Source organism: Equus caballus, chromosome 7 (genome assembly GCF_041296265.1).
Source record: "Equus caballus isolate H_3958 breed thoroughbred chromosome 7, TB-T2T, whole genome shotgun sequence".
Classification (NCBI taxonomy): Eukaryota; Metazoa; Chordata; class Mammalia; order Perissodactyla; family Equidae; genus Equus; species Equus caballus.
In genome coordinates, this window is record NC_091690.1 from 23,440,631 (window position 1) to 23,465,236 (window position 24,606).

The following is a 24,606-nucleotide window of genomic DNA, read 5'->3' on the forward strand; positions in this document are numbered from 1 at the left end:
GACATTGATGCTTGGAGATAGAGAAAGCTTTATTTGAATTGGCCAAAATGAGAAGGCAGGAACCTGGGTTTGCTCAAATCTGCCTCAAACAGAGCAAAAAGCAGGGGTGTTTTATAGAACTAAGGGGCTTGGCAGGGGAAGCTTCAGAGAAACAAAGTGGTCACTCCTGAAAAGTCCCTGGGCAATCTGAAATAGTTGCTGGGACTGGCCATCTGGTGATCACAACTTCCCCAAAGGCATTTTCTTTCTTCTGCAAAACAAACTCACAATCCTCAAGACTTGAGTCACCCCTCAAGTTAAATAAGAAAACAGCATATTGACAAGATTCATCTATGTCTTGTTGGGAAAGAGGTCAAAAGGCAATCGTGTTCTTATTGAATATCTATATTAATCCTCAGGTACCTGGCTTCAATGGCTAAGTTAGTTTTGTCCCAGGAAGACAATGATGGACATCCATTGTATTTTACCATGTGGGGACCCACTGGGGACCCCAGAGTTGGTATGAAGACTTAAGATTTAAGCTGAAGACATTTAAGATTCAATAGATACAGATAAAAGCCTTCTTGGAGTGTTCTTTATCTGATTAAAAGCAGCAACTTCTGGGAAATGAGAACACTATAAATAGCCACTCCTGAGAGTTTCATGGCCATGAAGAAAATGGAAAGACCACTGGCACCTGCATAAACAAACAGTATCACAAACTTTCTTATATCCTGTTTGTTCTCTTAAAAAACAATTTGCCTTTCCTAAAGAAACTTATTTGTTCTTCCTACAAGACCCTTTTCTCCCTCCTCCCTTTTCCCTGATAAATTAGGTGCGTAAACCTCTAACTGTCATCAGTTAACAAGACAGTTATTCCTTTTGTTGGCTGCCATATGCATATGTATAAACTTTTTCCTTCTGTTAATATGTCTTTTGTCAGTTTAATTCACAGGACTCCATTCACAGAACATAAGAGGGTGGAAGAACAGTTTTTCCTCCCTGACAGCCACATTAACATTTAGATGAAAGAAATGTGATCATTTCAATCGATGCTGAAAAAATGTCAGTAAAATGCAGCACTCATTCAAAATTTAAAAACGAAACAATGTAAAAATGTTACATTGCAAACTAGGAAAGAAGGAAACTTGATTAGTATAATAAAGGATATTTATTAAAATCCTACATCAAATACATTACACTTACCTGTGAAATTTTAGGAGAATTCATGCTACAATTAAGAACAAATTAAAATCGTTTGTCATCACAACTTTCATCCAACATTTTTTCTGGAGTTGTAGCAAAACTAAGAAGACCTAGGTAGACAAAAGAAGGAAAAGGGACAGAAAATGAGAAAATTGTCTGTTTGATGATAACATAAAAGTCTACATAGATAATCCACAAATTATTAGAAATAATAAGAAAGTTTGGTCAAGCTTCGATACAAGATTGTAAGTGAGTTGAATAGTGTCCCCCCCAATTTTGTGTCTACCTGGAACCTCAGATTGTGACCTTCTTTGGAAGGAGGGTCTTTGCAGATGTAGTTGGTTAAGGATCTCAAGATGAAATAATTCTCAATTTAGGCTAGGCTCTAAATTCAGTGACTGATGTCTTTCTAAACAGAAAAGTAGACACAGAGAGAAGAAGGCCATGTGAAGATGGAGGCGGAGATTGGAGTTATGTGGCCATAAGCCAAGAAATACTTGGGATCACTGGAAGCTGAGAGAGGTAAGCAAGGATTCTCCCCTAGGGCCTTCAGAGGGAGTGTGGCCTTGCTGACGCCTTGATTTCAGACTTCTACCCTAAAAACTGTGAGAAAATAAATTTATGTTGTTTTAGCTACATATTTTGTGGTACTTTGTTATGGCAGCTCTAGGAAACTAATTGACATATAAAATCAACCATATTCCTAAGCAATAATAATGACCAATTAAAAATATACTAGTAAAAAATCCTATTTGCAGTAACATCTAAAATTAACACAAGATATAAAAGATTTTTATGGGCAACGTTATAAAATATTGAAGGACATAAAAGAAAGACTTGAATAAATGGAATCCTGTGTCATGTTTATGAATAGGAAAGTTTAACATCATCATAAAGATTGCAGTTCTCCCACAAATCCTATCAGACTTCTATAAGCTGATTCTAATTATTGTCTGGAAGAGCAACAGGCCAAAAATAGGCAAGGAGCAGGAATTCTGAGGAAGGCTGTCTCGAAGACCTAGGCACAGAGGACCTGCCTAAGACAGAGCTGGACCAGGAAAATAGAGAATCTCTCTTGCTCCCATCCCAGGGCTTGTACCCAGTAACAACAGCACAAGAGCAGCCTGCAACTGGTGGAGGGACTGCACGGTGACCCTGGCCTCAGAGATGGCTGAGAGCAGAGGGGCCAGCAGGAACTCCGAGAAAAGACCTTCCTATTGCTCAGCTCCCACCCTAAGCATAGGGCAACAAAGAATTTGAAGGCTGTGGTGCACTGAAGGTGATAATAACAACAACAAGAAGAAAAAGTTATTAGGGTGTTGTTAGGTTGGCAACAACACTCCATCTTTCTATATCCCTGGTTGGTGTGGAACTTGTAACTGGACTGAACCTTGAAAGCATTTGTTACCCAACTGAAAAAGCTATTCACCCAACATCTACACCAATATTTCATGTTGTCATTTTGCTTACTGCCTAGAGGGTTTTACGCTCTGGGGCAATGCACCCTAGTAAGATTCAAGATGGGTGAGGGATAATCAGTGAAAGAAGGGTCACGGTGAAAGAGGACTCTGAGACCTTAGTTGAGTTAGCAGGCAGATCCATTTCATGAAAGAATATTTATAGAAGTTGAAGATCTGGACTGGAAAATGATTCTCTTAAAGCATTCTATTCCTTCCTACCCCTTGGAAAGATTCAAGGCGCCAGGGCTCCCTGTACCCAACCTTGAAGCTATCTGTGTGATTTATTTGTAGGGTTAAGAGTAGAGTCTCGAGAGGCAGACTCCACTACTTGCAGGCTGTGGGGCCTTGGGTAGGTTCATTAAGCTTTTAGTGTCTCGCTTTTCTCTATCGTAAAATGAGGACTGTGATGGAATTTATCTCAAAGGGCTGATGTGAGGCTTAAATGAGATGGTTCATATAAAATGCTTAACACAATGAGTGCTGCTCGGTATATGTTAGCTATTATTCTTACAGTTCTCATCAGGGGGTAATAAAGTCCTGGAATCATTATTGAAGTTAGAGTGAAAAGGAGGAGATAGAAGTGAAGGATATGGTAGACACTGGATTGACTTGCTGACTGATTGAATATGAAGGATGAGTGAGGTCAGCGTCAAGAATGGCTCCACATTTTGAGACTCCGAGATTGGCAGAGTGGTGGTGCCGATGGTGTCCTGGAAAGCATGCATCTGGTCTGTAAAAGGCAGCCCGTTCAGCCCCAGTCCATTTCATTTGAGACTGCAAGTCCAGTGGTGCCAATCCACCACTTCTTCAATTGAACCCAGAAATCCAGATGATTATGTGAAATCTCCTGAATTTTTAATATTCTTAAAAATCTGGAGCAAAGAAAACATGACTGTGAAGTGTAAATGTGCAACCTCTGTGTAGGATCTTAGAGGTTCTGCTGCTGTAGAATTCATCACATGTCCCATAGTGCCTTGCACATTTTTAGGTTCTCATTAAATACTGATTGAATGGATTTTTGATAAAAGGATTTTCTATGAAGCATATATACCAATACTTACTGGTTTTATAAGTTTCAAATTTATAAAAATCTTTGGAGAAAGCAATTTAAAAAATAATGTTCCTGTTCAAGGTTTAACAATTTGATATTTGAAATGCAAAAGGAAACTTAAACAAACATTATAAACATATTATGTAGGGCTGAACCCCAGATAGGGTTGTTCAAGGAAGCAGTACTCTTTATAGTTAGCATATGCTGCTTTCATTTCCCCTGTAAGCTCAACCATCTTGTTTAATAGGCAAATAAACCCTCTAATTTTCCTCTTGATTCCTCTTCTGATGCCACCTTTTTTCTGACCTAGAAGGTAGCTTCAAAAATATATTACCCGTTGCTGCTCGTACCCCATATTGCATTCTTTTCTTGGTAGGACTGCCCTTACTCTGTTTTCTTTTCCGGCGTCTGGAAAGCTTAGGATTCTAGCGTTCCTAAACAAGGATAGCACCTACACCCGTGAAGTCTTGAAAGGTGAGTTCTAGTTAGCCAGGAGAAAAAGGCAACCTCGGAAGGACGGCATTCCAGGCATGTGCAAAGCGTATGCAAAGCACGAAGTTAGGAAAATCAGTTTTGTTTGGGAATGATAGTGGTCCAAGGTGGCTAAGGAGTACGTGAAGAGGCAGGGGCTGAAGCTGGAGAGTAGACTCTGCATTGGTTTTGAGAATGCACTCTCTGTAGTATGGCATTGAAGACTCTTCATCCCTGAGCATTTCCAGACTGAAATGCTTCCCTCCCACACAAATGAAGACACACCCAAAGTCCATCGTGAGCTTTGAGTGAAACAGATCTAGGTTGAAATACATGCTCTGCAACACACAAGCTACTTGATCTTAGGAAAGTTGTTTAAAATCTCTGGACCCCAATTTCTTCATCTCTAAAGTGGAAATCAAGTATGTTTACCTCAAAGAGATGTTGTGAGGACTAAATTCCAGGAAAAAGTGTTTATAATATACTTAATACAGTACTTGGCATCTAAAAAGTCCTCAATGAAGGGTAACTGGTAGTAGTAATCGTAGTTGTGTTCCAAAATACCAAATTACTTTCAGTTCTCTGAATGTACTGCACTCATCCTCAGCTGCATCCTCAGTTTTGCAGATGCTGTGATCTCCACCTGGAATTTCCCTAAAGCCCTCTCTGACTTTTCTCCCTTTATTTCTGATTGCTTTCGGCTTCTAGCACAGACGTTTCTTAATCCAGTGTGCCCCTTGCGGGACCCATAGATAGAAATCAGAGAAGTCTGTGAACTTAGATGGGAAAAAGATTACATCTTTATTTTCACTAACATCTCACTAAAATTCAGCATTTAAAAAAATTTGAATGTAGATAATAAAGCTCAATAGCATTAGCGATATCTAATTTCAAACCATTAGAAACCACGAATAGTTCGCATCAGGTTACAATTTTTGCAGATAGCATGAAATAGCATTTACTCTCACCACTCTTTGAAATTACAGTAGTTATTAGACCTGACTCTAGATATTGTCATTTAATGTGAGAAATAGGAAAGGCATATATTTCTTTGTTGTATTTAAAAATACTTTGAAAACGATAATTCAATATAATTGATTTCCTTTTTAATTCTATATATTTTAAGTCCTGCATTTAATAATATTGTTTTGAGAAAAGATTCATAGATTGTGGAAGGGTTCTATGGCACCAAAAAAAAAAAAAAAAGAAAAGAAGGATTAAGAACTCCTATCCTAGCACTTACTATATTATATTTTCCACTAATTTAGGTAAATATACTGTTTTCAGTTAAAAATTAGCCTACAGTCTCAAAAGCAAACCTTCTCACAGTCTCACTGAATGCCATCATCCTCCTCAATCAACAGGGAATATAAGACAGAATTACTTACTTTTAGTTGTAGATAGTTAAAGTCCAATCGCTCATTAAACATGTGTTTGTTAAATTAGAGTTTCCTCTCTGGTCCAAGAGAAGTTTTATTTGCTTTAAAATCAACCCTGGAGGACTTCCAGCTTCAGTCTAGGATCTAGTTAGCCAGCGGGAACACCATCGCTCCCACAGTAACAAGAAAAATCCAGATAATCTACAAAATGATAATTTTTTTATTGACTTACCAGAAACTGGGGTCACAGGCCAATCATCTAACTTAAAATCTAAAGACAGACGGATATTTCCAAGAACAGAAGGGACATAAACGCTGACTCACTTTGCGGGGGAAAATGGGTAAGAAGAATTTAGCTAATTTTTTGTTAACAAATTGCTAAAAGTCTCACCCAGCCCACCACCCCTCTAAGACTTTACTGACAGCCCTGCTTAGAACAAACCTAACGTATTCTCTTTAGCTTACAGGAAACCACAAAAAGAGGAAGGAAGAGATGGCTGAGACATATAGTTGAAAGCAGTTAAAATAGGTTGAAGGGAACATGGCAGCCTGACTTGACTTGACATAGACCCCACAGCTCATTATATGCTCATTGTAATACATCAACATGCTACATAACATACCCACCAGTGCCATGACAGTTTACAATTGGCAACAGCAGGACATAAGCAAATAAGGAAAGAAAGGAGGAGGCACCCTTGTTCCCTGGGAAAAGCTTGCCCATTTCCCTGAATAACTGTGGATATTCCTCCCCTTCATTACCAAGACCCTGTGTATTAGCTGCTTAATCACCCCAAGAGCTGAGAAGTTGGCTTGTGAACATAGTTTCACTTCTCCATTCTTTGGCCATTGAATAAAGCTTGTGCTGTTGAATGCTCAGCTTCGGTTTCAATTCAAATCTGCAACGTCAAACAGGAAAGAAAACCACTGAGGATGGGATGGATTGTGGGTACAAGGCCCACCTGTGGGCCCCTCCTCAGAGCTCCTCTGAATGTGGGTTAGTGTCCCACTAGAGTGAGGTAAAATTGGTAACAAAAGCTGAGTGTGGGCTAGTGTGAGAGTATAGAACTTCTAGGAGTGAAGACATAAGGAGACCTGCCCACTCTTTTTCTTGGATCTTCTCCAAGCACTCATGAAAAAGAAGGGGTCAGGGCAGAAGACTGGATAGAGCCTCCCTTGGTAGTGTGGGCACGGAGGCGAGAGAAGCTCGTTGATGGGAAAGGCACAAAGTCTCCCCTGCATCTTTCTTGCCTAGACCCAAAGCCTTATGCCACTGGGCGAAGGACAGCAAACTCTTCCCAGAGCACATATGAAGGTTGACTGTGGCTGGGGAAGTGGAGGAGAAATAAAACTGTGTATTCCCGGGGGGGAGGGCAGCAAACTATCCTGGACCCAGAGCATTAGGATTTCCTAATGCTGTGGGGATGGGGACAGGATCACTGAGAAAGCCACTACCAAACCTCCACCCAACCTGTGACACAGGGCTTGCCTAGGAGGAGGCTAAGCCAGAACAACAGAGAACCCCATTCCTTCTCCCCACAAGTGGTGGAAAGCAATAGCAGTCAACCACAGCAGAAGGGGCAAGGGCATGGAGAGAGACTCTGTCTGAGACATAGGCACACAGGGGACAAAAAAGAACACTGAGAAAAACGCTTTGTCAAAACAATACCTGCCCTAAGCACCAGGTAACTCCAGAGAAATTTGAAGTTCATGGTGAGCCCAAGGTCACCATAGCAAACCCATCTTAACTCTTGACTAGATTGAGTGAAACCTCATCCCACGCTAATGACCTAGGAGAAGAGGTGTATCATTTCTATGCATAAATTATATTTATTTCAGTCTTTACTGTTCTAAACTTTATGTCTGACAATAAAAAAAAAAAAATGAGACACACAGAAAAGCAAGACAAAATAATCCACAGTAAAGAGCAAGATGTCAGATGAGTCTGACATCTAGAGTCAGACTCAGAGATGACCCAGATGTTGGAATTATCAGACAGGGACAGCGACAGAGGTGAAGTATGCCTTTGATGGCTGTGATGGTTAATTTTATGTGTCAACTTGACTGGGCTAAAGGATGCCCAGACAGCTGGTAAAACGTTATTTCTGGGTGTATATGTGAAGATGTCTACAGAAGAGATTACTGATTCAAGATAGACTGAGTAAAGATTGCCTCCTCCCCTCACTAATGTGGGTGGGCATCATCCAATCCATTAAGGGCTGGAAGAGAATAAAAATGTAGAGGGAGGGTGAATTTGCTCTTTCTGTTTGAGGCAGGACACCTATCTTTTCCTACTCCCAGACGTCGAGGCTTCTGGTTCTCAGGTCTTTGGATGCAGATGAGATCTTACATATATACATGTAAGATTATGTATATATATATATATATATATATATATATACACACACACACACACATATGTATACACACACACACACATATTCTCCCAAAACTCAATAATAAGAAAATAAACTACCCAATTAAAAAATGGATTAAAGTTTAAACATTTCACCAAAGAAGAATATAGATGGCAAATGAACATATAAAAAGAGGCTCAACATCATCACACATTAGAGAAATGGAAGTTAACATTGCAATGAGATACTACTGCGCATCTATTAGAATATCTAAAAAAAGACTGACAGTACCAAGTGTTGACAAGAATATGGAGCAACAGAAACTCTCAAACATTGCTGGTGGAGTGCAAAAAAATGGTGCAGACACTGTGGAAAACGGTTTGACAGTTCTTATAATGTTAAAATAGACTGTATTACCTAACATATCACTATCCAAGAGAAATGAAAACTTGTGTTCATACAAAAACCTGTATATGAATGTTTATAGAAGTTTTATTCACAATTGCCCAAAAGTGGAAATAACCCAAATGTCCTTCAGTTGGGTAAACAAACTGGGATACATCCATATAATGGAATACTACTCAGCAGTACAAAGGGACAAACTACACAACGTGTATGATTGCAAATGTATTATGCTACAAAAAAGAAACTAGACTGAAAAGCTTTGTATGACATTCTGGAAAAGTCACAACCATAGGGACAGAAAATAGATAAAGGGGTTGCTAGGGGTTGAGGGTAGAGGCAGGGATTAACCACAAAGGGATATGAGATAATGTTTTGGGTGTTGGAACTGTTCTGTCTCTTGATTGTGGTGATGGTCACGTTACTGTCAAAGCTCATAGACCGGTATACTAAAAATGATGAATCTTGCTGCATATAAATTGTCTCTCAATAAATTGCTCCTCAAAAATTGACTTTGAAAAACCTAAACAGTGTCATGTTTCACATTTGCTTCTGCCAGACTGTTCTGTGTACCATGAAGAAAATGAGGTCTTTGAAAGCACAAATTCCTTAAAGGGACACATACAATCATCTGCTGCATAATGATGTTTCAGTCAATGACAGACCACATATGCAATGGTGGACCCATAAGATTAGTACCATGTAGCCTAGGTGTATAGTAGGCTATACCATCTAGGTTTGTGTAAGTATGCTCTGTGAAGTTCACCCAACAATGAAATTGCCTAACAATGCATTTCTCAGCATGTATCCTCATTATTAAGTGACACATGACTGTACATAATTTTGTCCACGCTTAAAACATGGCACCATATATTATTTTATATCCTCATTTTCTTTTTGTTTTTTTAAAGATTTTAGTTTTCCTTTTTCTCCCCAAAGCCCCCCGGTACATAGTTGTGTATTTTCAGTTGTGAGTCCTTCTAGTTGTGGCATGTGGGACACCGCCTCACCATGGCCTGATGAGCGGTGCCGTGTCCACACCCAGGTTCTGAACCAACGAAACCCTGGGCCGCCAACGCGGAGCGCACGAACTTAACCACTCGGCCATGGGGCCAGCCCCTATATCCTTATTTTCTCATGAAAACATAAATTAGAGTTTCATAACGGATATATAAAATAGCTTTGCCACACCTTTTCCACTTTCTTTATGATAATGCTATTATCTTGGCAAAATACAGAACATAATATCTATTTAAGGTAAGTTCAAAAGATGTTTGCTATTCTCTAAATTGTTGTCTATCCAGTTATACGATAAATAATTTGAAATGCTGGGTTTGTTTTCTCCCTCAAAATCTCTCCAATTCGAATGGAAATAAGTCCATTACATTTTGATGATCTGTTAACAAAAATATATGTCCTGAACTTGTTCAAAGTTTAAAAATTTTATGAACATAGTATCCCACTGGTAGTCATACTTTACCGAGGGTTCTATCAGTACTCAATAATTCTGAAAATGAAAGTGTTTGAAAAGTCTGAAGATCTCAAAGCATGCAAAGAGATTTGTACCTTTTAAAATGTTTCGACACCTTCTCTGAAGCCCACAGAGTTAACATGGAGCGTTGGTAGGACGGGACATGGAGAGCCAGACCGATTGCTATGAGTCAGTGTAGGTAGGAGATAGTCTGGCCTGTGAGATGGCAATTACCATCTGGAGTCAGAAAGGCAGAGTGTGTGGGTGGCAAACGTCAAGACAAAGTCAAGATCAGAATCCAGGGACTCAGAGGAGGGCTAAGACTATCAAAATTAGAAGCTCCTCCTTGGAGCTGTCCCCTCCTGCATTGCCCCGCTCTAACTAAAGCTACCATTTATTGAACACCTCCAATACACGAGGACTTTAACTTGCACGAAAACACTTATCTTTATGACAAACCCGTGTGCAGTTACTATTATTCTCATGTTACAGGAGAGGAGACTGAGCTAGCGGCAGGGTCAGGAACTCGTCCCAGCTTTCTGATTCCAGTGTCCCTACTTGTCCCATACTCTGCTGTATCGTATGAGAAACTGCCCAGGCTTCAGGCTTATTTGGCCCTGCTGCATATTTTCCAGATTTCTTTTTGCACCTTTTCCAGAATCTTTGTGGAAGTTTCTTTCCACATCTTTGGACAATCATGCCACTCTTTCCACTGGCCTTATCTCCTCTCTTTATGATTTGTAGCATGTTCTAGACCTCAGAGAGGACTGGCTCTCTCTTTCTCTCTAACACCCTGACAGTTGCCTACTCTTCGCTTTTTTGAAACTCATACACCTTTTCTCCCCTGTAGCAGGTTGCTTTCTCTTTACAAGATCATCTTCCTGATACACAGCCGCGTTTTCTGTTTTACCACACTCCTCGCTAGCCTGGAGCCAGTGACAGGATCTTCTTTACAGTGAAAGCCCCACAGCTCCATAATTATCCTTAATTTGGGGATGGGGGAAATTTTTCTCCTAAAAATAATCCAATTAGATTATTATTATCAAGATTTAAAATATGTATTTCCAGATCAGTTCTGATTTGTTTAAAAGTATTATCTATGGACTCAAACTAAAGAGTTCTTTTTTTTCCCTCCATAAATGGTAACATAGTATAACTGAAATTCAATAGACTGGTAGCAAAGAGACCTGTTGTAGTGTAAACCCTGATGATTGTTTTTGCTTTTCTGACTTCAACTTTGATTGCCAAGGCATCCACTTCAAAGAGACGTCAACTTCAAAGATGGCTGTCTCAAATAAACATGTGGCCAGCCACACAAGCAGGTAAAGAGCCAGGCTGCTTCCTCCCACGGAGGCGCCTCTGTTTTAGAGTCTTGGTTGATTTCAATAATGGACCATTTGAGCTATTTTTTTTCCTCTTCCCATGCTTTAACTTCCCACTGTTATGTTTTAAATTCACCAATAAAGAGTGAGCCCACAAAACCCTAGGCCCCTGTCCTTGAGCCCAATAAAAGCAGAACCCCTGGTCCACACACTCTCTTTCTTGCTGTGTGTCCCCAGGTGTATTGTGTAATTTCCAGGTCTTGTAAGTAAAAAACCTTCATTTTTTCAAAGTTTCCTAATGGTTATTGCTGAAGGGCTTTTTACCATCATAATAAGAACATCAAGGGCCAGTCCAACCACAATATTGCTTATGGATAGGCTGAGACTGGCATAAAACAATTGGGGTAGTTGCCAGGATTGTGTGATTGCCCTTGCAATTAACAGAGGGGAATGCCCTTTACTTGCAGTTTGCTCATAACCACCTAACTCAGGTGAGTAACACCATCTGGGAAAGGAGCACCACCTGCTTGGGGTCTGTTGCTGCTGTATGCTTTCACATATTGACTCTGTTGTATATTGCCTACAGTATCCAACCCAAAAGCTCATGGCTTCCATAATAATCCAGTGATCTACCCAGAGTAGTGTGATCAAGGCCGTATGATCTAACGAGATGATTAGACCACTAATTACAAAGACCTTAATTGACTATTAATATGTGTAGGGGTCCTCCATGCCTCAAGGCCAAGGAGACCTAAGGAGGGAGGATTGGATTGCAAGGCTATTGTCCTGCCCAAGGAGTGGCTCTGGGCTAAAGGCATGAGGAAAAGATTCCCATAGGTGAGGAGGACAGGAGACTTCTGTTCGCAACCACTGAGTTGGTGGGTCATGCCTAGACTGTGTATTCTGTCCCAGAGGAGTGAAATAGCCTTGGTACCACCAGAGGGAAATTACAACAGAGGCCTCTACTGTTGCTCTTCATCCCCTGACCCAGTGGAATATTGTGGGTCCAATCCCTGTCATGATATTACTAAAAAAAATTAATGGACAAATATAAGTTTCCTGAACATGTAGTGCCATTGCCTCCCAAGAACCCTGAGGAGGTACACCAGCTCCCTGATAAATGCAAAACCCCAGGAAGCTTCCCAGGCATTGCTCAATGCAATGGCATACCAACATGTCCAAACTCTGGTATTATGCTCCAGAGGCCTAGGGGCATTTCCCATAGACCTTGTGCATATCACACTAGTGGAAGCAAACCCCAGTCCCAGAAAAGTCTCTTGGGACACCATGGAAAAGAAAGCAGCCACCTATAAAGAGGGCTCACAGTGACGATAGCCAAAATTTTCCAGTAACAACATGAAAGATTAAGGTAAAAGGGTAAAAACAAGAAGTATAAACTGAGATCAAAAACTATACCTTAATTGAAATTCAAACTTTTCTTAAAGATTTTATGCAACAGGAAGGAGAAAGGAGAACTAATTGGCTATGGCAGCTTTTCTTGTTTGCTTGGAATGAACTCTGAATTATTACTCACAGCTGCCAAAATGCATCAGCTGACCAGTATCTTTAAAGACCCTAAAATCCACAACTTTTTAAAAGATCCTTCTGGGCTATACGCTTATTTCCTCTGAGATACCACAGATCCTGAGCCCCCTTGACATTCCCTTGAATGAAGCAGAATTAAAGCACATCTCATGAGGCATATCTGCTGCCAAGGGAAAACCCGACAGGGTTATTGAGGTGTCTATTGAAGAGGAAAAGTGAAGGCAAAGGCCCCTTGAGCCACATATATTCATACCAGGGCTCTCCCTCTCCTCACTTGGATATTTACTGCCTGGTCCTGTGCCCATTCTTCTATCGCAATGAACACTGCTAAGGTTCACAGTGAATGGAAAACATTAAGATGAGGCCCATCTTCTGCTGTTCAAAATTGGCGTGGTCCAATGGGTTTATCATTTCCACAACCATAGTGATCCAAATGACCCCCTCTGAACAAGCCTCATTTGACCTTGAATCCAGAGAATTAGTTTCATAGGATGCTTCCCCAATTTACAGGGCAGTGCTACTATATTTTATTGGGACTGCCAAAACCATCCAAAAGGCACTAAAACTCCTAGGAGAAAACCTACATTCTTTCTCTGTTCCTTGAAGATGTAAATCTTACTATGTCTTTGAAATGTAAACACCCTAAGGAGGTAACTAAAACTCTGCCTACAATCACTTGAGACTGAAGGAAAAAAAGAGGGTGAAAGAAGCCTGTTAAAATACAAAATGCCATAAAAGCTCTCTCGCCCAAAATCTGGTCTACAGCCTCCTTAAGATTACTTGTCAAGGACAAATACAAATCTTAAAAGTCTTCTTCACAAATATTAGTAAAATGCTCTAGCCATTGGAGTGGGTAACCTTAACTTGTTCTGTCTGCCAATTTGGATTCAACTGTTATTTGTAAACTAGTGAGTTTTATATTGTTATACCTGATGATTCATGGCTAAGATTTTAGAATGGAAGCTGTAGGGTCTCTGTGTCCTTTTGCGTGTTTATGTATGTCTATGGATGTATGTTACATGCATGTGATGTTTTCCCCTCTACCTTTAGATGGTATTGTGAAAATTAATTTGTAAAAGAGCCCTGTTTAACTGGCTTAAAAATAAGTGCTTATGAATTAAGTATTCCTAAAATTCAGCAATATAGAAACTAATCCAAATGTTTTTCAAATTCTAGCATCTGGGATAATCTTTGGTAAATAAAAGCTAGTTTAAGTTTAGCTTAATTGAAATAAATATGTCTTCAGAGTTATCAGTGTTAAATACAATGCAGATAAACAAATTTTATTCTACCTGGGTTTACTAGTTAAATGAATTTATGTTATCTCTATTACAAAATATATTAGCAAGAAGAGTAGCTTGGGATAATGGCTGACTTTGTCTAATGAAATTTTCATGGTGACAAATAGAAATGGCAGGCAATAGGATATAGTGGAGTATACGAGGAAGCCATTTGGTGTAAACCTAATTTGGCCTGCCTTTGTTTTTCCAAAAGGGCCTGGTATGGCCATTGAGCACGCACTGTACATCTGCTTTAAACATTTCCTATGGCAAGAACAAATGCCCTTAAGATAAAGGTGCAACTTCCCCCGACATTGGCATTTCCTTAAGGATAAGCATCTCTCCCTAGGCTAGGAACTTACTGCTGTGCTCATCTGTGACCACCCAGCTCAGGACAACAGATCTGCCACCCTGCTGTGTCCACTGAGACAGTAGACCTACGTCAATGGCTGTGCCGACAGAGCAGTCTTGTGACTATTGTAAAAGGGACATTTCCATCATATGTGAAACATCCTCTTTGGGGGTATATAACCACTCTGTACACCCCACTTCTTTGATGCCCTTTTTTCCTTTGGGAAGAAAGGCCCTGGGCCATGGTCCTCACATTTTAGCTCAGAATAAACTCACCCAAATTTTCATTTATAGATTGGTTATGGATGATTTTCATGGACAAGGGGTAATCTAAGCATAATTGTTGGGAGCAAGTGATTTAGGCAGATGTAAGTGGGCTAAGAGTTTGTAGGTGAACTTTTCAGCAATGAGTCATTTGTTACGGCATGTCTTTTTAAAAATGGTTTCCAAATATTTGGTAACTTCCACCCTCAGAATTTTTCTAAGTTAAATTAAATGATGGGAATTCATTGAATGTCTATATCATTTCCAGATAAGGTTAATTACTGAAACATTAATTGCTAAACAAGTCTAAGTTTACCCACTTTTGACTTCTTATTACAGAGGAACTAAAGATATTTGATCTATTAGTAAACATGTCTTGTGCCACATTGAAAAATTATGCTGTGAGGAAATGTATGTTTCTAGAAATTTTGAAATATATTCATAAATTTGCCAATCTAAAGAATGAAGGTTAGTTCACAATTGTGTCTTAGTTTTCACCAGAAATTAAGGTTTCTACGGGCTAAGAGTTAGAATTAATATTTATCTATATAATTAAAGCTACTAGAAATAATAAGTGAAACAGCTCTATAGGCAAGGAAAGTAGGATGTGCTTTTGGCTAAGAGAAGATGTGAGATAGGGAGATGCATTTTTGTTAAGGGAAAAGAAAGTAAATCTTTCCTAAAGTAAAACTAGTTATTTAAGAATGGGAAAGAGAGGGACAGCCCTGGTGGCATAGTTTTTGAGTTTGGTACCCTCAGCTTCGGTGGCCTGGGTTCAGTTCCAAGGCGTGGACCTATACCACTCGTCTGTCAGTGACCATGCTGTGGCAGCTCACATACAAAAAGAGGAAGATTGGCAGTTGGGAAGAAAGAGAGAAGGAGAATTTTACCTTGTGTGGTCAAGTTCACTAAAACGGAATTGTCGTTAAAAGGTTTTTTGTTTTTCAGAAAACCTCAGCATATTTTGGGGGACCCTGAGAAAAGAAGAATTCACCCAGATCTATAGGTATGGCAGGTGAAGTCTGATGGCAAGCCTTTGACTTGGCTTCCTAGCCTGGAGAGGCTTTTAAAGTTCAATCTGAGATTCCTTATGAAAGGTTCCAGCAAAGCAGACTTAAAAGGCCCTATATGGTCAATCGCTATTCTTGCTGCACTCATGTAAGTAATCAGCCCCAGTTTATTGAAACTACACTTAATTCACAAACAGATTAATCTTGCTATGATTATCTTTGATAGAGATGGGGGTGATTGTAGAGACAAAAATTATGTTTCAGTAGAAACTATAACACAGTTATAACACAGAAAATATATAACAGAGAAAAATTATGTTTCAGTAGAGGCTATAACAGTTCTAACACAGAAACTATAACAGTTGTGGATATTAGATTCCAGTTCTGTTAATTGTCTTTGAAGTTTTGTTTTCTACCTGTAAACTGGACTGGATACTAAATTCTCATTTCCTCCAATATCCGGCTACAACTCTCCAAACTAGTGTTTCCAATTTTTCTCCCACCTTTCTGACTTGGAGTCATTGAGAACTAAAACTGCCCTTTTTGTGAAGTCATGCAAGCTACAATGGGACAACTTTGTATAAACTTCAGAGAAATCACCACAACAGCTTATGTATGGACAGTGTTCATGCCTGTTGCAGTGTGGGCCACTCAGAAAGACCACCAGAGACATTCAAACTGCAATCCAGGAAAATCTATCAGATTGCTACTGTCTGCCCTCACTCCATCTGAAGATGCTTCGAACCTGACTAGAAGTCTTCTTGACTGGCTGCCTTTAAAACTCATAAGCTGACTCTATATTCTGCTCTAATCATTATTTTTTTTCTTTTGTTTCTATAGAAATACCTCTTATTAAGTACCTGACGCAATATTTGCACCAAATAGGCCTAACTTGGGGAACTCACCAGCATCATTGCCTCCTGAAATGAGACACGACCCTTTAGCTGAACTGACCTATTTTCAGGACCAAGAGACTGGTTGAGTGAGATATGGGGCAATCTGCCAACTCAGGACAGGTTCAAACCTCCTTACACCAGATGACCCAAGTTGTTAAAATATTCCACAGCACTGCCCAAACCTTTGAACACATTCCCAGGCCCCCAAGATCACTAACCTATTTTCATGGCTGGATCGTTCAAGTTTGAGACCATGGCTATGAACTGGATTTTAGACTATTGCCTGTATAATTATCATAGGATTTAGTGCTATAATCCTATTTAGATGTGTACTTTCAGGGTTGTAATGTGCCCCATCCCTGACTTTTAGCGTATCGGCTACTCAGGCAGTTAATGTCCTCACCATTGACTCTGATGCCTCGAAATCACAGGGTGGAATGTAGTATAAACCTTGACAATAGGGGGTTTTTGTTTTGTTTTTTAATGCAAGTACCTGACTTAAGCTTTGGTCGCTGAGGCATCCACTTCAAAAACAACAGTCTCTAACAAGCATGTTGCCAGCCACAGAGCTAGATAAAGAGCCAAGCTGCCTCTCCCACTGAGGCTCATTTGTTTTAGAGATCTTGGTTGATTTCAATAACTGACCACTTGGGCCACTTGTTTCTTCCTCTTCCTGTGCTTTAAATTCCTGCTCTTATGTTTTAAATTCATCCATAAAGAGTGAGCCCACAAAACCCTAAGCCCCCACCCTCAACCCCAATGAAAGCAGAACCCCAGGCCTGTGCTCTCTCTCTACTTGTGACCTTGCTTTGTGGCCCCAGGTATGCTATTTAATTTCCAGGTCCTGTAAATAATAAACCTTTATTTTTTCGAAGTTTCCTGATGGGTATTGGTGAAGGGCGTCTTAAAATCATAATGAGAACTGCAAGGGCCGGTCTAACCAGCACATTGCTTAGTGATAGGCTGACACTGGCATAAAACACTTGTTCTTACCTAAATCTGTTGTTTAACCAGCTATATAGCCCTCAGTAAATCATATAACCACTCTGAACTTTGGTTTCTTGATCTGAAAACTCACACGTAGCTATGCCAAATGATTTCTAAAGAGACCCACATCTCACTCTGGGTTGCTGGTGCAAGCATTTAATAAACTTACATTAACTAGAATATCAGCTCATCTTAGAATACTCTCTTCGTGTACTTAGGTTTTCCTTGTATTTAAAGCCTTTTCGTGAACTGAATTCTGGTTTGGAATTCTGATGGACAGAATTTACCAAAGGAAGAATAAATACCACCCCTTATTCACAATACACAAGCATACTTCAGAGATATTTTGGGTTTGGTTCTAGACCACCACAAGAAAGCAAGTCACATGAATTTTTTGGTTCCCCAGTGCATATAAAATTTATATTTACACTATACTGTAGTCTAGTGTAACTAGTGTGCAATAGCATTGTGTCTAAAAAAAACCAATATATATACCTTAATTAAAAAATACTTCATTGCTGGGGCTGGCCCCGTGGCCGAGTGGTTAAGTTCACGTGCTCTGCTTCTGCGGCTCAGAGTTTCACCAGTTTGGATCCTGGGCACGGACATGGCACTGCTCACCAAGCCATGCTGAGGTGGCGTCCCACGTAGTACAACCAAAGGCACTCACAACTAGAATCTACAGTTATGTACTAGGGGACTTTGGGGAGAAGAATAAAAAAAAAAAAGAAGATTGGCAACAGTTGTTATCTCAGGTGCCAATCTTAAAAAAAAAAGACTTTATTACTAAAAAATGCTAACCATCATCTGAGCCTTCTGTTAGTCATAATCTTTCTGCTGGTGGAGGGTCTTGCCTTGATGTTGATGGCTACTGACTGATCAGGGTGGTGGCTGCTGAAGGTTGGGGTGGCTGTGGCAATTTCTTAAAATAAGACAACAATGAAGTTTGCCACATAGATTGACCTTTCCTTTCATGAAGGATTTCTCTGTAGTAGGTAATGCTGTTTGATGGCATTTTACCCACAGTAGAACTTCTTTCAAAACTGGAATCAATCCTCTCAAATTTTCCTGCAGCTTTATCAATTAAGTTTATGTAATATTCTAAATCCTTTGTTGTCATTTCAACAGTTTTCACAGTATCTTCACCAGGAGTAGATTCCATCTCAAGCAACACTTTCCTTGCTCATCCACAAGAAGCAACTCCTCGTCTGTTAAAGTTTTATCATGAGATTGCAGCAATTCAGTCACATCTTTGAGCTCCACTTCTAATTCTAGTTCTCTTGCAATTTCCACCACAAATGCAGTTACTTCCTCCACTGAAGTCTTGAGTCCCTCAAAACCAACCATGAGGGTTGGAATCCACTTCTTCCAAACTCCTGACAATGCTGTTATTTTGACCTCTTCTCATGAGTCACAAATGTCCTTAATGACATCTAGAATGGTGAGTCCTTTCCAGAAGTTTTTCAATTTACTTTGCCCAGATCCATCAGAGGAATCACTATCTATGGCAGCTATTGCCTTACGAAATGTATTTCTTAAATAATGAGACTTGAAAGTTGAAATTACTCCTTGATCCATGGATGTTGTGTAGCAGGCATGAAAACAACATTAATCTCATTGTACATCCCCATCAGAGCTCTGGGGTGATCAGGTGCATTGCCAATGAGCAGTAACATTTTGAAAGGAATTTTTTGTTCTGAGAAGTAGGTCTCAACAGTGGGCTTAAAATATTCAGTAAACCATGTCGTAAACATGATGTGCTGTCATCTAGGCTTTGTTGTTCCATTTACAGAGCACAGACAGAGTAGATTTAGCATAATTCTTGAGGGCCCTAGGATTTTTGGAATGAGTATTGGCTTCAACTTGAAGTCACCATCTGCATTAGCCCCTAACAAGAGAGTCAACCTGTCCTTTGAAGCTTTGAAACCAGGCATTGACTTCTCCTCTCTAGCTATGCAAGTCCTAGATGGCATCTTCTTCCAGTATGAGGCTGTTTAATCTACATTGAAAATTTGTTGTTTAGTGTAGCCACCTTCATTAATGATCTTAGCTAGATCTTCTGGTAACTTGCGGCAGCTTCTACATCAGTACTTGCTGCCTCACCTTCACTTTTATGTTATGGAGATGGCCTCTTTCCGTAAACCTCATGAACCAACCTCTGCTGGCTTTAAACTTTTCTTCTGCAGCCTCCTCACATCTCTCAGCTTTCACAGAATGGAAGAACATTAGTGTCCTGCTCTGTATTTGGCTTTGGCTTAAGAGAACGTTGTGGCTAGTTTGATCTTCTATCCAGACCCCTAAAACTTTCCAAATCAACAATAAGGCTGTGTTGCTTTCTTATCATTTGGGTGCTAATTGGAGCAACACTTTTAATTTCCCTTCAGAACTTTTCTTTTGCATTCACAACTTGGCTGTCTGTCACGAAAAGTCTAGCTTTCAGCCTGTCTCAGCTTTTGACATGCCTCCTTCACAAAGCTTGATCATGTCCAGCTATTGATTTAAAGTGAGAGACATGCAACTCTTTCTTTTACTTGAGCATTTAGAGGCCATTGTAGTGTTACTACTTGGCGTAATTTCAGTATTGTTGTGCCTCAGGGAATAGGGAGGCCCAAGGAGAGGGAGAGAGATAGGGGAATGGCTGATCAGTGGAGCAGTCAGAACACACACAATATTCATTAATTAAGTTCACTGCCTTATATGGGTGTGGTTCATGGCTCCCCAAAACAAATACAATGGATACATCCAAGATCAACATTCACAGATCACCATAACAAATATAATGATAATGAAAAAGTTTGAAATGTTCTGAGAATTACTAAAATGTGACACAGAGACAGAAAGTGAGCAAATGCTGTTGGAAAAATCTCACTGATAGACTTGCTCAACACAAGGTTGCCACAAACCTTCTATTTGTAAAAAATATAGTATCTGTGAAGTGCAATAAAGTGAAGTGCAATAAATGCCTGTACAGACCTCTACACAAAACATACATAAAACACACCCCTACACACATTCACACACCCTTATATATATCCTTCAGAAACAAACACAGGGTTGAACATTAAAGAACATCTAAGCTTCCCACGTCTAAAGTATGTACCAATTTGTCTTAGTCCATTGGGCTGCTATAACAAGTTACTGTAGACTGGGTGGCTTATAAACAACATAAACTTATTTCTCACAGTTCTGGAAGCTGGAAGTCTGATATTAGAGTGCTAGGGTGGTCATGTTCTGGTGAGGGCCCTCTTCCAGGTTGAAGACTGCTGAATTTTTGTTGAGTCCTTACATGGCAGAAAGAGGGCAAGAGTGCTCTCTGGGGTCCCTTATATAAGCGCATTAATCCAATTCACGAGGGCTCTACCCTCATGACATAATTACCTCCCAAAGGCCTCATTTCCTCATGCCATCACATGAAGTTTAGAATTTTCAACATATGAGTTTTGGGGGAACACACACATTCAGTCCATAACCTTACTTATTCAACAAAATTTTATCAAGCTTTTACTATGTGTTAGGTGCTGTTCTGCCTGTACTGTGATAGCCATGTGGCCCAGTGAGGTATCTAAGAATCCACAGCTGTTTTCATGAAGATCCAGATCCTGATTGACAGAGTTATGGAGCTGGTTTTGCTCTTCTAGAATCAGAAGAAATCTTTCTGAATTTTTCTAATCCATTCTTGGTACTTTAGAAGTCAGTAGACTGAGAAACAGAGTGGCAGAGTAACTATAAAAAGGGAAAATGTTTCTTATTAACCTAATTATAATTAATAACTAGACAAGTTTCTCCTAAAACATTGATCTGAAGCATAACTCTGCAGTAATAGACTTCTAAGTGTTCATTTAGTTGGAGGTCCTTCAGTCATTGATTAAAACATGCTCCATGTCATTCATTGTGCTCAGTAGAAGGTGTGGTAAATTTAAAATATGTCCATAAATTCTCTGATACTCCTCTTTTCAAGAAATGGAGCCTAATTCTCCACATCTTGAGTGGGGCTGGTCTTGACTTCCTTCTAACAAATATAACTTGGTGGAAGTGATGGTGTGTGATTAGGTCAAAAGGCATCATGGCTTTCTCTTTGCTTTCTTTGGGGGGAGCTAGCTGCCGTGCCATGAGGATACTCAAGCAGTCTATGGAAAAGTCCGCATGCTGAGGAACTAAGGCCTCTTGCTAACAGACAGTAAGGAACCAAGGCCTCCTGACAAGAGCCATATGAGTAAGCCAGCTTAGAGGTGGATCTTTCAGCCCCAGCCAAACCTTCAGATGATGATTGCATCTCCAGCTGCCATCCTGAGAGCAATCTCTTGAGAGAATCCAAGCCAGAACCACTCTACTAAGCCACTCCTGAATTCTTGACCACACAAACTAAGATAGTAAATGTTTATTGTTTTAAGCCACTAAGTTACACCAGAGTAGATAACTAATACACAGAGGACACAGGAATGAAAGACACATTTCTTGACTTATGTCATAGACAAACACAGGCAAACACAAACGTTGTCATAAGTGCTATGATAAAAACGAAGTTGGTATTCTATGGGTACACAAAGAAGGAGCTCCAGCCTTGACTAGGAGAAGGATGTCCAGAAAGTCTTAGAAATGACATTTGAAGTAAGTCTAGGTAGATGGACAGTGTGCCTATTATTCACTATTGCCCCTCAATGCCAAACCACCTTTCTATATGCTGCTTTGTGATGCTGGGGCTGGGACTTTGCAAACCTCAGCTGGGTCCCTGCTGGGGGCACTAGAGAGAGACTTCAAGGGTGAAAGAAGATAAGGGACTGTTCCTTTCTGTCTGCTACCTGTTCCTGCCAGTGAAGAGCAACAAATAGCCTTTCATCTTGGCAGTGGTATCCAGTTTCTTTTGGCTCTTTAAGAGCTACTGTCATTGCCCTCTCCTCTGACATTCAGCAACCACAGGGCAATGCCTCCTTAGATTCGTGAGCCCTGCTTCACCGGGACCCTCCTCAAAGCTTATGGGTTTTGATAATGTCCACCTCTTCCCAATGCTTACCAGCCCTGGCGAGGGGGGTGGCTGCTTCATGTAGTTACTGTTCCTCCCTTCTGGCCTTTTGAATCCTCCAATATCTGTTTGACTTATTTTTGAATTTAACTTCTCTCTGTGGAAATAGCTAGTGTATGGTTTTTGTTTTCTTGAATGGACCCTGATTGATATAGGTAGGAATTAACCAGACAGAAGGTGAAGTGTACTCCAGAGAGAAGGAAGAGGATGAGCAAAGCCATGAAGCACAAGTGAGCATAAGGTATTTTACAACTTGGTCAGAGCATAGAGGACACCTGGAAAAAGCAACAGGCCAGGAAGTTATATAGAGTGGGCAGGGACTATGACTTGTCTTTATATTTTTCTTCAGAAAATATTAATAAGTAGTTTGTTAATCTTTTAATGGATATTGTCAGTATAAAATCAGGCTATTAGGGTGTGACTTATGGAATAGTAGAGTTAGAACTTTGGAAAATCTTTCTTCGGATAAACAGCTGGACAAAATTATCAAAAACAACCATTTCAGAACTCTGGAAATTAACCAAATGCATATAACAAATATAAAAGCATTTATTTGAGAAAAACTACTGAACTTTGAAGAGTGGAATCTCTGACATTTGACCTCAGGGATGCTCCCATCTTGCTCCCAGCTCCGTGGAGCAGTAGCCATGCGGAATGATAGCTGGAGGAGGCTGATCTGATTTAGAGCTCCACAAAAATGCCCTATGCCCAAGGATGATTCCAACAACAACAACAATCCAGAGACAATTTCTGGAATAGTGGTGTGAGGAGCAATATGGATCCTCTTCCCAGTGAAACAATCATTATTAGTGAAAATTATAAAACAAAGATTTAAAGTCTCTGGAAATTATTTTAAGGGCATACGGCAAGTGAATAAACATTTTAAAAAGAAAACCTACTAAATCTCGGTAAGAACAGCAAGAGTCTATGGCATTTGAGCAATGAAATGCTTCCTTCCTCCATCCATGCCCCCCAGTTTAGAAGGACAGAAACTCCACTCTCATTGGGTACAATGAAGAACACAGGCTCCACTTTCCCCAGCTCCCAGTAGAGGATACCTCCCCAGAAGCCACCAGCACTTCTCACCCGCTCTGGCTCCATGGTGCAGAAGGTCTATTCCAGGCAAGAATGGCTGAGAAGTCTGGGGCTCTCTTCCTCCACCCAGCCTTTACTTGTAGGGCAGAAACTCTATTCCAGGTGTGTCAGACTAATAATACTGCTCCCAAATTATGCCCATTCCAGCTCATTTGCTGGAGGAGACAAGCTGAGAAGATCTGTGCTCAAAGCTAGGCTATCACTCTGAGAAAAGTGGGCCATTGTCCCTATCCTCAATTCTGGAGCAATAGTAGAGGTTTTGGAAAGCCAAGACATAGAACAGAATACTCCAAAGATCTCCCCAAGGGAACTGACTTTACTTGGGAAGTTCAAGCCAAAGGGCACTCTTAAAAACAATGGAAACATTAGTGGCAGGGATAGGCAATTAAGAGGAGGCCAGTAGTTCCTTGAGGTCAACAAGCTAAACCATAGACTGACTAGTTTACCAGGGAGAACTTCAGAAAGAAATAGCTAAGAAGAGCCCTTCTGGAGTTGGAACAAACCTGAAAGTCTAGTCTCAAAGATTGCCCCCAAATGTGGGCACATTTAATTGGATCAGTCAAAAATAATGGAGCAATCATTCAGCAATTACTAGAGGCTAACTGCTGAATGTTATACCAACAGATGCAGACAGCTTAACAGAGAGGTCAGAATAAAACAGAGTTAAAGAGAGCCTTAATAAAAGCACTGTCATCTCAGACTGATTGTGCACATGTCCAAGGTTACACCTTCTGAGGAGCAACATCAGAGTCTGCATGCTCCAGGAGAGCTAGACTACTAAGATAATCCAGCCAAGTCACTAAACGAATAAACAAGCAACAAAACAACATCAAGCTCCATAGGAGGAGATCAGTATATAGAGTTACTACAACATATTATCTGAAATGTGCAGTTTTCAACAAAAAATACGAGACATGCAAAGTAACTGGAAAGTGTGACCACAAAACAGGAAAAAGAACAAGCACTAGCAACTGCCTTGGACAATGTCAAGCTGTTAGATCTAGCAGACAAAAACTTCAAAACAACCATGATAAATATGTTCAAGAAACTGAAAGAAACT

At 40.1% G+C, this 24,606-nt stretch overlaps 1 protein-coding gene across 6 annotated transcripts in view; it reads right to left on the reverse strand.

Moving 5' to 3' along the window:
• Positions 1 to 24,606, reverse strand: part of NXPE4 (neurexophilin and PC-esterase domain family member 4) — a 50,870-nt gene that overhangs the window by 21,232 nt on the left and 5,032 nt on the right. For 2 of the 6 annotated variants that reach the window (XM_014741371.3, XM_005611582.4), the window contains exons 1-2: positions 5,779 to 5,986; positions 1,186 to 1,295 (exon numbers count right to left, since the gene is read on the reverse strand). The gene's annotated coding sequence lies outside the window, so the exon portion shown is untranslated. Of the gene's footprint in view, positions 1 to 1,185; positions 1,296 to 5,555; positions 5,990 to 9,871; positions 9,927 to 24,606 lie in introns of those variants that run through there. The other 4 variants (XM_070273631.1, XM_005611586.4, XM_014741370.3 and 1 more) reach the window with 4 other exon arrangements.